We start from the raw sequence: 15,177 nt of genomic DNA, 5'->3' as shown, positions 1-15,177 counted from the left end.
AAATTAAAAAAAAAAAAAAAAAAGAATTCAGAAAATAGAGAAAAGAGCACCCAGAAGAATTTTCCTCCATCTCTCTGCCTCTGCTCCATGCCCACCTCTTTTGGCCCCCTTTACTGCTCTCTGGGTTTGGATAGCTCCATACCTGTGTCCTAGACGCACAGTGGAAGTCGGAGGGAGGAAAAGGAAAGGACCGGGGTGTGGCCCAGGGGGAGCGTGTCAATCCTCCTCCTTGAGCACGATGGCCCAGAGCTGCTCTGTGCCCGTCTTCCCACTGTCCTACCTGCGGCCCACACCATGGTCCAATGCAAAAGGCACATGTCTGCAAGACAGGCCAGCGAGGTTGGTCTCAGTGGGACCACTCATGTGACCTTGGGCAAGAGGCATCCCCACTCTGGCTTTGCTTCTTCTTCTGAATAACGAGGAGCAGAGCTAGAAAATCTCTGAGGTCCTTTTGCAACTCTGATGACCCTCAAATTCCAGGCTACTTCCTCCTCAGCTCATGGCTCAGCTCAGGTAAACGGGAAGATGTACCTGTGGTTCTATCTCCAACCACCCGTTGGAGACCAGGGTTCAAAAGGAGATATAAGGGGGCAGGCACTCCTATTTTGTTTATCAGTGTGACCCCCAGAAATGGGTCTGATCCCTTCAACTCTTAGCCTAGAAGCAAGGAATGGCTCAGGGTTTGGGCAAAGACTACCCTGGCTTCTTACAGAGAGCCTGTGTGGGAGGGGGAAGGGTCTGACTGTCTTTTGGGGAGAAGGGCAGGGCTGGGAGTGAGGTTGGAGAAACTTGACATTTCTTGGCTGGCATTTGATCCACAAACAACAGATGGGTCTGTTTCCAGAGATTCTTCAGGCTGGGAAAAGTCTGTTAGGGGTCATGGGGAAGATGGGGTTAATGGGCCCTGCTGAGTGTGGGGAGCAGGGGTCACAGCTGGGCCCTCTAGGGTTCCTGTTTGCCTTTGATTCCATCTGGGCAGGGAGGGAGTGGCCCCCAGCCCCCGGAGGCAGGTTTGCTTTGGCCCGAGATCTGACCCAGCCACCGGCCCAGAGCTCCCCACCTCCCTGCTCCCCCTATCAAGAGGCAGCCCGGTTCCCCCCAGCCTCCTTTCTACCTCCTTCTTCCCTAACCAGGCCCCCTCCACTTGGCCCAGGATACAGCTCTGCTTGTCTGCCTGTCCCCTTTGGTGTTCCAGACTCCCGGCTAGGACAAGATGGCCAGCAAACATCTGGCACGCAGGGCCGAAAGCTCGCTCCACACACGAGCTCTCCTTGGGACCTTGGGGAGCTCAGCCTCCACTGTGCCTTGGTTTCTCTACAAGTCCAGGATCCTTTCACTCTTGTGCTCCTGTCTGGATATTCTCAGCCTTGTCCCTTGGGGAACCCGAGTGCCCCCACGGATGATTCAGTCAATGGTGTGGGCTCACGGTCAGTCCACTGCATCCTTCAAGACTTTCTCCCAGTATTTCTGGAGCACTTACTGTGTGCCAGGTTCCGTGCAAGGTACTGGAGAGACTGTTACAAACAAGGCAAATAAGGTTCCCACCCTCATGGTCCTTTTGTCAGAATCTCATGGCCTTTTAGTCACCAAATCCCTCTACCCCATCCCTTGACCTGGTCTTCCAAGGGCAGCTCTGAGCCCTCGGGGATGCCTCATTTCCTCTAGCTCCCCTCACTTCTTTACTTTCATTTATGCTAAGTGAGATTGGGTGGGCCTGGGCTCTGCTTCCCACCTGGGTGATTCTCCCATCCCAAAGATGCAGGAGCAAAGGCTGGGCCATGGAGCACTAGACATCACCCTGGGCTGGACCAAAGGGACAGCAGAAGCTTGCCAGATAGGACTCACTCCACCATGAACTAGACGTGTGAACCTGAATAAGTCCTTTACCTCCCATCACTAGAGTGAGGGGGTGTACTGGGTAGTATACAGCTCACCTCTAGCTGTATACTAATAACCCACGCCTGGGCCTCACCCCAGGGATTACATTTTAGCTGGTCTGAGGTGGGATTCAGCCATCAGTAACTTTTAAAAGCTCCCAGATGATTCCATGTGCAAGCAGAGTTGGAACCAATCATGTCTAAGAGCTCTAGCTCATCAGAGCTAACAGTTAATGAGGCACCATGCTAAGCACTTTAGCACTTCCCATGAGTTACTTCATTTAATTCTCATAACAACTCTTTTATAGATGGGGAAACTGAGACATGAAGATCCCAAGACGCTTACCCAAGTAAGGCAACTGGGATTCAAACCCAAGCAGTTTGGTTCTAGAACCTGCACATATAACTTCTGGGTTATAAGGATGCAGAGGAGGAGCTGCTCTATCCCCAGGAGCACACGGGCAGAATCCTCCAGGCTGCAATGGCGAGAGAGAGGAATGCCCCAGAAGATACAGGGAAGGAAAAGTACAGTTCAGGACTTGGCAATTGATTGTACGTCTGCTGGCTGCACACTGTTGTGTTTAGAGGGTGGTGGGAGCTTGGAGAAGGAAGAGATGGTTCTCAGCTGGAAGAATTAGGAGGCCTGCAGGGAGGAGGTGGCATTCTAGTTGGGTCTTGATGGATAGGTAGGATCCAGTTCTGGCTCAGAGAACCAGAGAGAGCATGTTCCGGGTAGAGGAAACACAATGGGCGCAGGCACAGAAGACTGAAGCACCTAGTGTGCAAAGAAACAAGGGAGCTGATACTGGGAATGGGTGTGGGAGCCATTTCATGGGGGGGGCCTTGAACACCAGACTAAGTGCCATTCTAAAACGCCAGTGTTTCCTAAAAGCCTCTGATGATAATAATCACTTCGGGGGCTTATTGCAAATACAGGAGAGCAAGCACATCTCTTAGAAATTCTGATCCATAAGGGCAGGGGTGGAGAGTGGGAATCTGTATTTTTACTGCCAAGCAAATTTGAAAAATATTGTTACAAGCAACATGGAGCCACTTCAGATTTTTGAGCAGGGGAGCGATGCTCTCGCAAGGTTCACTGATTGAGGGGGGTGTGTGTACATGGACCAAGGTGTTGGGCTGGAAGGGAGAGACAGGTAGGAGGTTACGGCAAAAATTTAGCCAAGAGGTGATAGGGTCTGGAGCAAGAGAGTGGCAATGACAATGAGGAGAAAGGGACTTTGGGAGGTAGAATTTCAGGATTTGGCAATTGATTGTACGTCAGGATGAGAGAGAAAGGAGCTGGAGATGGGGGTGGATACTGGTGCAGAGTTAACTAAGATAAGGGTATGGAAGAAAGGAGGTTGTGTGGGAGAGAAGATGCACATTTGCCCCGGGGCATATTCAGTTTGAGGTGTTACTGGCAGGGTTTCCAGGTGAAGGCGCTCAGTGGGTGGTGAATTGGGGATTGGAACTTGGGAGAGAGGGCAGGCTGTGGAAGTCACCTGCACAGAGGTGATCACTGAACCAGGAGCACCAACTTATCTTGGACAGAACCTTGGGTAACATCCGGTGTAGAGAAGGAGGATCCAAAAGATGGAGAAGTAGACAAGCCAGAGAGATGGGGGAACTAGACCAAGTAGGAGGCTTGGAAACCGAAAGAGGAAAAAGTTTTAAGGGGCAAGGAACTAACAGCTTCAGATGCTACAGGAGGCCAAGGGGAAATGAAAGCTGCTCGCTTTTGGGGGAACTCAAGAAGTTACTGGTGTGACCTTTGAGAAAACCATTTCCATAGAGGGTGGAGTTTGGAGATAAAATTGTGAAGGGCTAAGGAGTGTATGGAAACTGAAGCAGGCATGGAGGTTACCCTCTTCCAAGAGGAATACAGGAAGTGGAGGGAAAAAGACAGTGGGAAACAGAGAGCAGAGGGGGTGGGAACCAGGGGACAGACACGGCTCACTTAGAAGAATCTCCCCGCCTCTATTTGCTGCAGGTCCTGCTCCGCCATGTGCCCTAGCTTTGATCATAGCCAGGCACCGTGATACCTACATTCTCACTTTATCTTCACAACAGTCCTCAAAAAACATAAGGTCAAGACTGTACTAATTCTCATATTCTACACGGTGAAACCAAGGCTAGAGGAAGTCAGTAACAGGATGGAGGCAACACAGCTGGTAGAACCAAGTTCAGCCAGACCTATGTTGTCTGATTCTGGAATCTCAGCCCCAAAGCTTTTGACTAAGTTGAGAGCACAGAAGTTTTACTTCATATGCCTGAACGCCTGAAGCTAAGCGGCTTCATCCCCCAACGTGGGAGTCGGCTCTGTCTAGTCACCTGCCCCCAGGGACATCTAGTTCAGAAGCTGGCATCCTCAGCACCAGCGCTCGGTGCCTCAGTGCCCTCTGGAGCAGGCAGTCCTGCCCACCTGGATTCCCATCACACAGGACCCGCACCCTTGTCGTTCCCCCAGACACTGGCTCCTCGGGATTGCCGTTTGTCCTATGCAGAAGCTGCATGGCAACGTAGTCAGGAACTACTGTGGAGTCAGAATGCCTGGATAAGAAACCCAAATCTACCACTCACTGGACAAAAGTTTAGCTTCTCTGAGCTTCAGTTTCCTTATCAGCTCTAATTCATAGGGTTATTTTGAGAATTCAAATGCTCGACGCATGGTCGCTACTATATTTTCTGCCCTTGCTTTTCCATGTCCTGGTCTTGGGACTGCAGTTTCTTCCTTAGCTGAGTCCAGTCTCCAGCACACTTTCTCCCCAGAGGACAAAGCTCGGCCCTTCCCAGGCTGCCCAGGAAGCCAGGATGGGTTGTCTGCTGAGGGATGGAAGGTTAGGGCTCCGAAATAGGAGGAGAAGCTTTCTGTCAACTGTGGATGGTCTGTTTGTCTGTGGAGTGTCAGACAAACTCCAGAGGGGGCAACAGCGCCCACCGTGGAGGCGATCTGGCCACGAGAGAAAGGACCCAGCTTCCCTCTCTCTCCGTCACCCATTTGCTCCCTCACTTCCTCAGTTGCTTGGCACTTATCTGTGGCGCTTCTCCTCCTTGCCAGGCACTGCGCTAGGCATGGGGGCAGAGCCAAGAAGAGCCAACGGTGGCCTTGAGCGGCTCGCAGCCAGGATGGAGAGGCAAATATAAACCAGGCCTGGGACAACAATGCAGAGTGGAAAACGCCATCAAAGGGCTGAGGACAGGTGCTGTGGGAGCAGGGGAGGGCACGTCAGCATCAGGACCCCCGGCCCGCTCCCCCCCCCCCGGGGTGAGCTCCTTCATCCTCACCATCCTATCTGTTTCTTTGTTTTTGTAGTCTTTATTTCTGGCTTTGTTTTCCCTTCTCTTTTCCAACAGAGAGCCTTTGGAAAAATTCCACCCTTGTTTCAGTTGGACTAGGGAAAAGGGCATTTGTCTACTCTTTGGCCAGGAGAACCAAGGGGTGCCAGGTTCCTGGAGAGTCCAGGTGTGGACAGTGGGGTGCCGGGGCTGTGGGGAGGGAGGCTTGGAGAGCACGCAGCACCGGGGCAGGGAATGGTGACAAGCAGGGGCTGCACGCTCCGGTACCCTCTTCCCAGAGCTTGCCTCATATCCCCCATCCTCTGTCCTGATTGGAGGGGAGAGTTAAGGCCCCCGTCCATCTCATCTCCATCCCTGTGAACCCCGCTTTCAGTCCTCTTTCCCCACCCAGGGTGCTTGGAAGGGCTGGGGCCCCAGAGGTGGAAGTGAGCCTTTGATATCGGCAGCTCGAGGGCTGTGTATGTGTGCGTGTGTGCACGCGTGTGAAATCCCTCTCGCCCATTTCTCCCCTCACCCCACCCTCCACACCACACACACACACACACGCACACACACACGCTCCTCTTATTGATTCCTCTTTTCCTGAGCCTCAGCACTGCATTCATTCATCGAACAAATATTTATTAAACACCCATTATGTGCCAGGAGCTGGAGATACACTCGTGGGAAAAGACTGTTATTTCAGAAGGTTGCATAGGCACCAGGAGTGCGTGCATATGTGTGTGTGTGTGTGTGTGCGCACATGTGCGTATATGAGCAAGTGTGTGAGGGTGAGGGGAGCAGGAGGGAGAAGAATGTTAGCAGCTTGAGTTCAGGAGACAAGCGGCTTGCACTTGCATCCGGGTGCTACCATTTGCTAGCCTGGTGGCCTTGGGTAGGGGATATACCCTCTCCTGGCCTCCTGCTCCCATCTGCAAAACAGGTGGCAACAGGACTCAGCCCTCGTCGCTGTTGTGAGGAGCGGGCCGAGGGAGTGAGTGCATGTGTGCAACGTGTGCAGAGCAGTGCCTGGCACACAGCAGGTGTTCAGTAAGTATTAGCAATCGCTGGTGCCTCCTCCTCACCTTGCTCAGAGCTGGGTGTGGGCAAACTTGGGAACGACCTGTTCTCCAAATCTGTCTCCTGCTCACTGACTCAGAGGCAGTCAGCAGGCGCTTACCACCTTCTGCCCCCGGAGGCTCATCTACAACACGCAGCCTACAAACCTCTGTCTAGCCATACCGCTGCCATCTTCTGCCCTTGATCGGTCCCACTCCCCCACCCCAGCTGCTTGTGATGGGGAAGAAGTGATGTCACACCGTGGGAGCTGCCTCAGCCCCGTGCCACCCTCCAGACATAGGTCTGCACCGGCAGCCCCCTCTCAGCTGGCTGGGAATGGAGGAGAGAGATGTGGGAGCATCTGTGGTGGAGCCCAGGCACCCAGCCCTGTGGGACTGGGGAACAAGGGACTTGTCAGGGGAGGGAGGATGAGGGGGTTCCAGCGGAGAGGGATCCATCCACGGCCTTCCAAAGTGGGAGGCAGCTGGCACTAATCCTGGCTTTAGAAATGGCAGGGCTTCCTCCGGAGTCAGGGCTAGGCCAGCAATGGCGTGGTGGGTTCTCTGTTCTTTCTCTTCTTCTTCTTCGTCTTCTCCATTTTTTGGCCATGCCACGCGGCATGCGGGATCTTAGTTTCCCGACCAGGGACCAAACCTGCACCCCCTGCAGTGGAAGCTCGGAGTCTTAAACACTGTACCGCCAGGGAAGTCCGTGGTTTCCCTGCTCCTGAACAGCTGTGCCGCCCCCTTGGCATAGGGTTCGAGAACTGGGGAAGGAGTGTGGGCTCAGCCAGGGCTAGAGGAGGGTTCAGGGAGTAGATACACACACATACACACACACACACGATCCCCCATGAGGGTGCAGATGCCTGGCTAGGAAGGAAGGAGGGAGAGGGTCTGGTGTGAACGTGTGTGGGTGCGGGAGGTAGCTTTGTGGTTGTGTGAGTGGGTCTGGGTCTGAGTGTTTCTCTTTTGGTGCACCCAGGTCCCTGTGTCTGCATCTCTGTTTCAGTGTGTCTCTGCGTGAGTTGGATGTCAGGGTAAAGGTAGGTTTTTTGCTCCATGTCTGTCTTGTCTCTTTACTTGAGGCTCTCAGCAAGTCAGCAGAGAGAATTTTCCCTTTTGGGAGGGTGGGAAAATATGGCTCATCGGGGCAGAGTAGGGGTCAAGGCTTTCATAAACACACACAAAGCACAGGACATTCTTGTGTGTGATCCTAAGCTCCCACCAAACTGGGATTTATACACATTTAAGAGAAAGAAAGCCAAGGACTACGAGTGTGTCTGTGACTCTTCTGTAAGTCTAATGTCTGGTGGGTATGTGTGCTCGTTTCTTGGATGTGTTTGTCACTCTGTCCCCAAGGCACTGTCCGTATCCATAGACGGGTGTATGTCTGCACATACGTGCTGGTCCATGTTTGCCTTTAAGAAGCCATTTAACAGAAGAAGCACCGGCTCCTCAAACTCAGACAACCCGAGGTTCAAATCTGAGTTTAGACAGTAACTAATCCATTAACTTTGGACACGTTCCTAAACTCCTGTAAGCCTCAGTCTCCCCACAGGGGTGATAATAGCACTAACCTCACGAGGTGCTGGGAGGATTAAATGAGATCATGTTACACACCTGGCACAGGTGAGAATATGTCAACAGCCCCATCTGTGAATGTGCCTCTCTGAGAAAAATGTCTCCACGGTTGTGACTGTAAAGTATGACATCTCAGCCAGATTCTCCACTCCTTTAGGGCACAGTGTGGGTCTTATTATCTTTAAGGACTCAGGACACCTCAGTGCCTTGTATATATTTCATCTTAGGGGAAGTGAGTTAAATAAGCCTGGGAAACATAGGCCTGGTGTCTGATGAATGCCCACCCCTGGTGGTACAGGGAGGGAGAGTTGGCTGGTGATGGCATAGTGACAACAGCCCCCCATGATCACTACTGCCCGCTTCACTCACATCTCTGCAACCCCAGGCTCCCTCCCTTATGGCTGATGAGGCTGGCCCAAGACTCATGGAAAGGCCGCCTTCCTCCTTTCTCTGCTCACCCCACCGCAGGCATCAGCCTCGGTGCTGGGTAAGCCTGGGTGGAGTTTTTACGGACCAGATCGGGAGGGTACAGGAGAGCTCTCCATTCCCGATGATATATCCCTCCTCTGCAGCATGTGGGTGTGCTGTGTGTCTGTGCATCGCTCTGTTGGGGGTGTGACGTCTTTCTGTATGAAGCTTCTCTGTGTTATTGTAGGTACATGCGTGTGCTACTGTGTGACGCGCCTCTGCCTGGGGTTTGCTCTCCTCCCCCAGTTTTCCCAGTTACATAAGCATCTGAGGGGCTACTCAGGCCTGGGCAATGGGCTCCCCCTGCTGGCAGCCTCTGGAACTCACAGCCTGGGGAGGGGCACGTGCAAGAGCGGGTCTCCCAGGGCCTCATTCCCACTGGAGAGGCCAGCCCAGCCCTCAACGGCTGCCTGCCCTCGGCTCCCTCCCAGCCCCAAGCCCTAGGGTGTTCTCTGCTCCCTGAGTGTCCCTCTCATGACACTCATTCTGGGGGTTGGTTATTACTTGCTTGTGGTACAACTCTCTGGCACGACTGTATGCTCCCTGAAGGAAACATTTCTGCCTGTTTACCTCTGCATCTCCAGTTCCCTGCACGCGGTGTGGCCCCATCGGTATTTTTGTATGTGCGTGTGTGCTTCTACAGCATGTCCATTTTTTGGAAAAAATTTTATTGAAGTATAATTGATTTAAAATGTTGTGTTAGTTTCTGCTGCACAGCAAAGTGAATCAGTTATACACATACATATATCTACTCTTTTTTAGATTCTTTTCCCATATAGGTCATTACAGAGTATTGAGTAGCGTTCCCTGTGCTATACAGTAGGTCCTCATTAGTCATCTATTTCCAGTCGGTATTTGTTCAATAAAAAGGTTATAGGGTGAAGAGGCTTGGGAAGAGAGACAGGGGAGGGTGAGGGAAGATTTGGGGTTTTGGGGACAGATAGGCCTGAGCTCGTCATACCTTGGCCACTTAAAAGCTGTGTGGCCTTGGGCAAAATGCTTAACCCCTCTGAACCTCAAGTTTCTCATCTGTTAAATGACACCATCTGGCACAATATGCTGTAAAGACTGGAAGTAATGTCCAAAAAGGCCTTATTGTACAGGCATCTGTGAAACTGAACAAAGGAAACCTAAATCAAAATGGAGTCAGGAAGCCATGAAGGGAGGTCTCTCATGCACTCATTGCTCACCACAGCTTACAGATCCCAGCAGGAAGAAGGAAGGCTTCCTTTTGACCCAGCAACAAGCTGCCCACAACTTGCAGCCAATAAAAATTCCCTGCCACGGCCTGCCCTCCTCTCCTCCCATTTCTTCCTAAAACCTAGTAAAACTTGACCTTCCCTTTGTCTCCTTGGACTTGCCTGTGGTTCACCATAGTTTGCTTGTCCCGAATTGCAATTCCTGTGCTATTCACGGATAAACTTATTTTGGTTAGCTTAAGACCTTGTTGTTTCATTTTTATTTTGTTTTATTTTTTAACATCTTTATTGGAGTATAATTGCTTTGCAATGGTGTGTTAGTTTCTGCTTTATAACAAAGTGAATCAGCTATACATATACATATATCCCCATATCTCCTCCCTCTTGCATCTCCCTCCCACCCTCCCTATCCCACCCCTCTAGGTGGTCACAAAGCACAGAGCTGATCTCCCTGTGCTACGTGGCTGCTTCCCACTAGCTATCTATTTTACGTTTGGTAGTGTACATATGTCCATGCCACTCTCTTACTTCGTCCTAGCTTACCCTTCCCCCTCCCCATGTCCTCAAGTCCATTCTCTATGTCTGCATCTTTATTCCTGTCCTGCCCCTAGGTTCTTCATAACCATTTTTTTTTTTTTTTAGATTCCATATATATGTGTTAGCATACGGTATTTGTTTTTCTCTTTCTGACTCACTTCACTCTGTATGACAGACTCTAGGTCCATCCACCTCACTACAAATAACTCAATTTCGTTTCTTTTTATGGCTGAATAATACACCATTGTATATATGTGCCACATCTTTTTTATCCGTTCATCTGTCCATGGACACTTAAGTTGCTTCCATGTCCTGGTTATTGTAAACATTGTTTCATCTTTAAGGGTGACATTTCATGACAACCATTAAGGGATCCGAAGGAGATGAACCCCCTGGAACTGCATGCCCTCCGCTCCTGTGAGATGTCTTCTTTGGTTCACAAGCCTCCTCTCAGATTCGAGCTCCCTCTTTTTGGTCGAGTTCTCTGACTTTATTCAGGATCTGTTTTCCTGAAGGCATTGTCCTTTTGGTGAGTACTTGTTTGTTTTTCTGAACTTCTAAGTTAACATTATGGGATCCCATAAACACTCTCAGGATGGCCCTTCCTTTGGGACCCTGGCCCCATTCTGTGTTTAAAAACTATGGTCCCTCCTCATTTGCATTTTTAATGACATGGACTGACCTAACCAAAGATAATTTAGAACTTCAATGGCCATTATGGCGAAGCTTCAATCTCCCCAAATTTGTTTCTCTCAGAACTAAACTTGAGGACCACAACTCTAAAAGACAACAGATTGAATGGGTACCTATTTCAGTTGACATCTTGAGGCTTTACAAAAAAACCTTTCTAAATTGACAGAGGTGAATAAACCATTACAAGAAGATTAAAACGCATTGGAAGCCTCTTCATCCTCTTCCCCTACTGCACGTACTCCACCTCCTTTGTACCCACCACATCCTCGTTCCAACCCTCCCAGTGAATTTCCCTTTTTCTCCAAACTTCTCCCTCCTTTCTCTTCATCCGAACCTCTTAGAACCTGCTCCTTTAAAATCAGTCCCTCTGAGGATCCTATTGCTAAGCCCCTAATTTCCTATGTCCTCTAGACTAAGGCCAAACTAAAAGCCATAGTCAAGGATTTTCCTAGAGCTACTGAAGATCCTTATAGATTTTGCAGAGGCATTTAATACAGCTACCCAGACTTACCAGTCAGGTTCCTCAGATTTATACCAGCTAGTTCACATGCTTGTTGGCAAAGGCCAAGCCCAACATTGAATGAAAACAGCTAATTGGGATAATCCTGAAAAATCTCTAGAACTTATAGGATCAGGCTCGGCAGTTGCTAAATGACTTCACCTGGAAATCCCAAAAACCTGTTAACTGGAATAAGATTCAGGCTTACACTCAGAAACCCAGTGAACTTGTGCACGACTATTACAGTCAACTCCAAATGTTTTTGAGATTTCTGGTCTCCCTCTGGATGTCCAATCCAATTGGGTAGGCTTCAAATCTGTGTTCATCAATGGGCTAAACCAGGACTTTTCTCTCTTGGTTAAGAGAACCAGAATAGAATGGGAAACCATGTCCATTGCAGACTTAGTTTGGCAAACTAATTAGCCTGCACCCTAGATGATTATACTAAGAAAAAGACCATTAAAATCCTTAATCTCTAGCTTCAGCAGATGGAGGCCTGTAAGCAAAATCCCCCCGGCCTGTTGTTACTGTAAGAAGTCAGGACACTGAAAAAAAGACTGCTATAAACTAAATGGTCCAGGAGTCTTCAATCACCAAACCAATCTTTCCAATGTCCTTCCACATCCCAGTGATGGGACTCCGAGGAATCACAGGGGCTTTCCCCAACCCTTCTCCAGGCTGGGAATGATTTTCCACTGGAGCTACTATTAAACAGCCCCTGGGGGCTTCCCTGGTGGCGCAGTGGTTGAGAATCTGCCTGCCAATGCAGGGGACATGGGTTCGAGCCCTGGTCTGGGAAGATCCCACATGCCGCAGAGCAACTGGGCCCGTGAGCCACAATTGCTGAGCCTGCGCATCTGGAGCCTGTGCTCCGCAGCAAGAGAGGCCACGATAGTGAGAGGCCCGTGCACCGCAATGAAGAGTGGCCCCCGCTTGCCACAACTAGAGAAAGCCCTCGCACAGAAACGAAGACCCAACACAGCCAGGAATTAAATAAATAAATACAAATAAATAATTAAAAAAAAATAAAAAACAAACAAAAAAAAACAGCCCCTGCTTCAGAATACTAAAATGATTCATATAGTGGGGATCTCTGATAAACTTCAACAAGTCAAGAGAAAAAAAACCATTGCATCAAAAATGCTTAGTGCCCTTTGAACAAGAGTGAACAGACTGGTGATGACAAAGTGAGGGAGCAGGTTGACACACTGTTTAAAGTGTTGCATATTGTGAATTTTAACACCAGTGTGCAGACTTTAATGTTGCTTTCCCAAGTCATGAATTCTCAGCAGATGATATCAGACCAATATTATGCAGCATTGCATAGGAAGATGCTGGATCCAGGGATGATGTTTATTCCTAAAATACAACCCAGAAAAATCTGTCCTCACTGCTTCTAGGCACTTTACATTGCCTGATGGACCATCTGAGGCTTGGCAAATGGATTTCATACAGCTTCCCCCACCTCACGGGCGTAAATATGTCTCGGCAACGATTTGCATGTTTTCTTTCTGGACTGAAGCTTTTCCATGTAGACAGGCTACTGACTCCTCCGTGGCTAAGAACCTATTGGAAAAGATCATTCCTACCTGAGGGAACCGCCTCCAAACTTTATAGTGATAGGGGAACCCACTTTACTGGTCAAGTGTGACAAGAAGTCTGTGCCATATGGCCAGTTCTACAACATTTTCACTGCAGTTCTCGTGCCCAGTCTCCAGGACTAGTCGAATGTACCAATGGCATCATCAAAACCCAACAGGAAAAATCTGTAGAGACCCTTCAAATACCCTGGCCAAAAGCATTGCCATTGGTCCTTCTGAACCTTAGGACCACTCCTTTCGGAACCCACAAACTATACTTAACCATATATTAGAACAATCTTTCCATGGCATGCTCCCAGGACATGAAGACCTTAAGCACCATACCTTACAAACTGGAGAGTTGTCTATTGGAAAAGACGTCTCCAGAAAGACTCTCTTCAACCCCATTGGAAAGGTCACTATCAGGTACTGTTAACCAACCCTTGTGCCACGAAACTCCAAGGAATAGGCTCTTGGATCCATGTGTCACATCTAAAGAAAGCACCAAACCCTGACTGGACTTACACCCCAACTGGTGACCTAAAAGTAAAGATTTCCAAGAATTGAAGCATACAGTAGCTTAAGGAAACAGCTTTCCCATGATGACCGGCCTGTATATCTTTTCCCTACTGTTACTTCTTGCCTTATCTTCTCCCTCTCTTTCTTGGAAAGACAATACTCTTACCCATATTTCCTAATCCATTGCCAAAGGGGGAAACCTTCTGACTGTTGAATATGTTACCAGAAACCTCAATATGTCCACGACAGTGGTGACCCTCTGGTATTAAGTCTGCTTGATGTAATGAAATAACCCCTCTCTTTGCAGGCTTTAGGGACAAAATCCACAGAACAGAATGGTTTCTTCTTAAATCGTCCCCAAACATCATTGACTCTTGGCTCTAAAGGACCAACTGGTAAATTCCAGTTAGTGGCACTGTTAATAAGCCTTATGTGCACCACCTGGCTTCAGCCTTGTCTGTGGCAAATGAAACTCTCAATGAGCCTATGAATGTTTGGACAGCTGGTAAATGGGAGGCCAGTGTTTATTGGGATATTTAATCATCCCTGTTAATATCTATAATAAATCTGAAGCTTCCCACTGATCTTCCCCATTAAATCTTCGTAAGCATCTTAAATGGGAACTACCTGGGGCATACATGACTCCAGGCTTGCCTCCATAGCGAGAGGCTTTCCCCCTTGAGTCAAAGTGCCAATGAGAATATGAACATAAATCTCTCCCTAACATTAGAAGAGCTAGCTGATTCTGCAGCCTAACAATGATCACTTGATTCCTTGGCTAAAGTAGTTGTAGACAATCAGTAGCCTTGATTTTGAACAAGGTGGCATTAGCATATACCACCTGTTGCATGTGGGTAAACGCCTCTGGAGAAGTAGGAACTCAATTATACAAGATCAGGGAACAAGTGCACTTGCTATTTGTTCAGTTGACTACTTTAGGATCATGATTTAAAGCCATCATACAAACAAAGTCATATTACTTTTAATTTGCTTTGTATAATCTTAAATTTTTGCACCTGTTGCCTGCCCAACCTCTGCAGAAACTATGCACCAAACAGAATGTTGACTCAACACGATGCTTTCAAGGAAAGAGTTTGATCAAAAGGGGAAAATGTGAAAATGAACAAAGGAAACCTAAATCAAAATGGAGTCAGGAAGCCATGAAGAGAGGGCTCTCACACACATATCACTCACTGCAGCTTACAGATCACAGCAGGAAGAAGCGTTTCCTTCTGACTCAGCAACAACAAGCTGCTCACCAATTGCAGCTAACGAAAAAGAAAACTGCCACAGCCCTGTCCAGTTTCCTCCTAAAACCTAATGAAAGCTGACCTTCCCTTTGTCTCCTCCGACATGCCTATGGTTCACCAGTTTGTTTCTCTCAAATTGTAATTCCTCTGCTATTCCTGAATAAACTCATTTTGGCTAGCTTAAGACCTTGTTATTTTTAAGATCAACACGTCCCATAAACTGCATCTATGATGATGATGATGATGATGATGATGATGATGATGTTTGGCAACATCTCGCATCTCTTGAGCATCAGGAAGGCATCATGTTCACTCCACTCCCAAATAAAGGGAGAGTGGCTTTCCTCCAAAAGCTTCCCTATACATTTCAGTTTTCACACAGCTCAATCTGGCCTGTGGATGAATTTAGATGGAATGAATCTGGAGATATCAGGCTGTGGATATGACAAAGTAGGAGGAAAAAGTCACCCTGCTGCCCTGTTCCTGGGCCAGAAGTGGAAGTATTGAGAGGGGAGATTTGGACCTCTGATTCCGTCAACTGTCCCCAGCATTCTGTCTCAGAATTTCTCCAGTCTCTCCAGGGTTCCTGAAGGTGGCTTCAACTGAGCACCTCCTCTGATGTAGCCACTGTGCCAGG

The sequence above is a fragment of the Balaenoptera ricei genome, chromosome 1 (assembly GCF_028023285.1).
Source record: "Balaenoptera ricei isolate mBalRic1 chromosome 1, mBalRic1.hap2, whole genome shotgun sequence".
Lineage (NCBI taxonomy): Eukaryota > Metazoa > Chordata > Mammalia > Artiodactyla > Balaenopteridae > Balaenoptera > Balaenoptera ricei.
Note: the sequence above shows the minus strand (reverse complement) of the source record.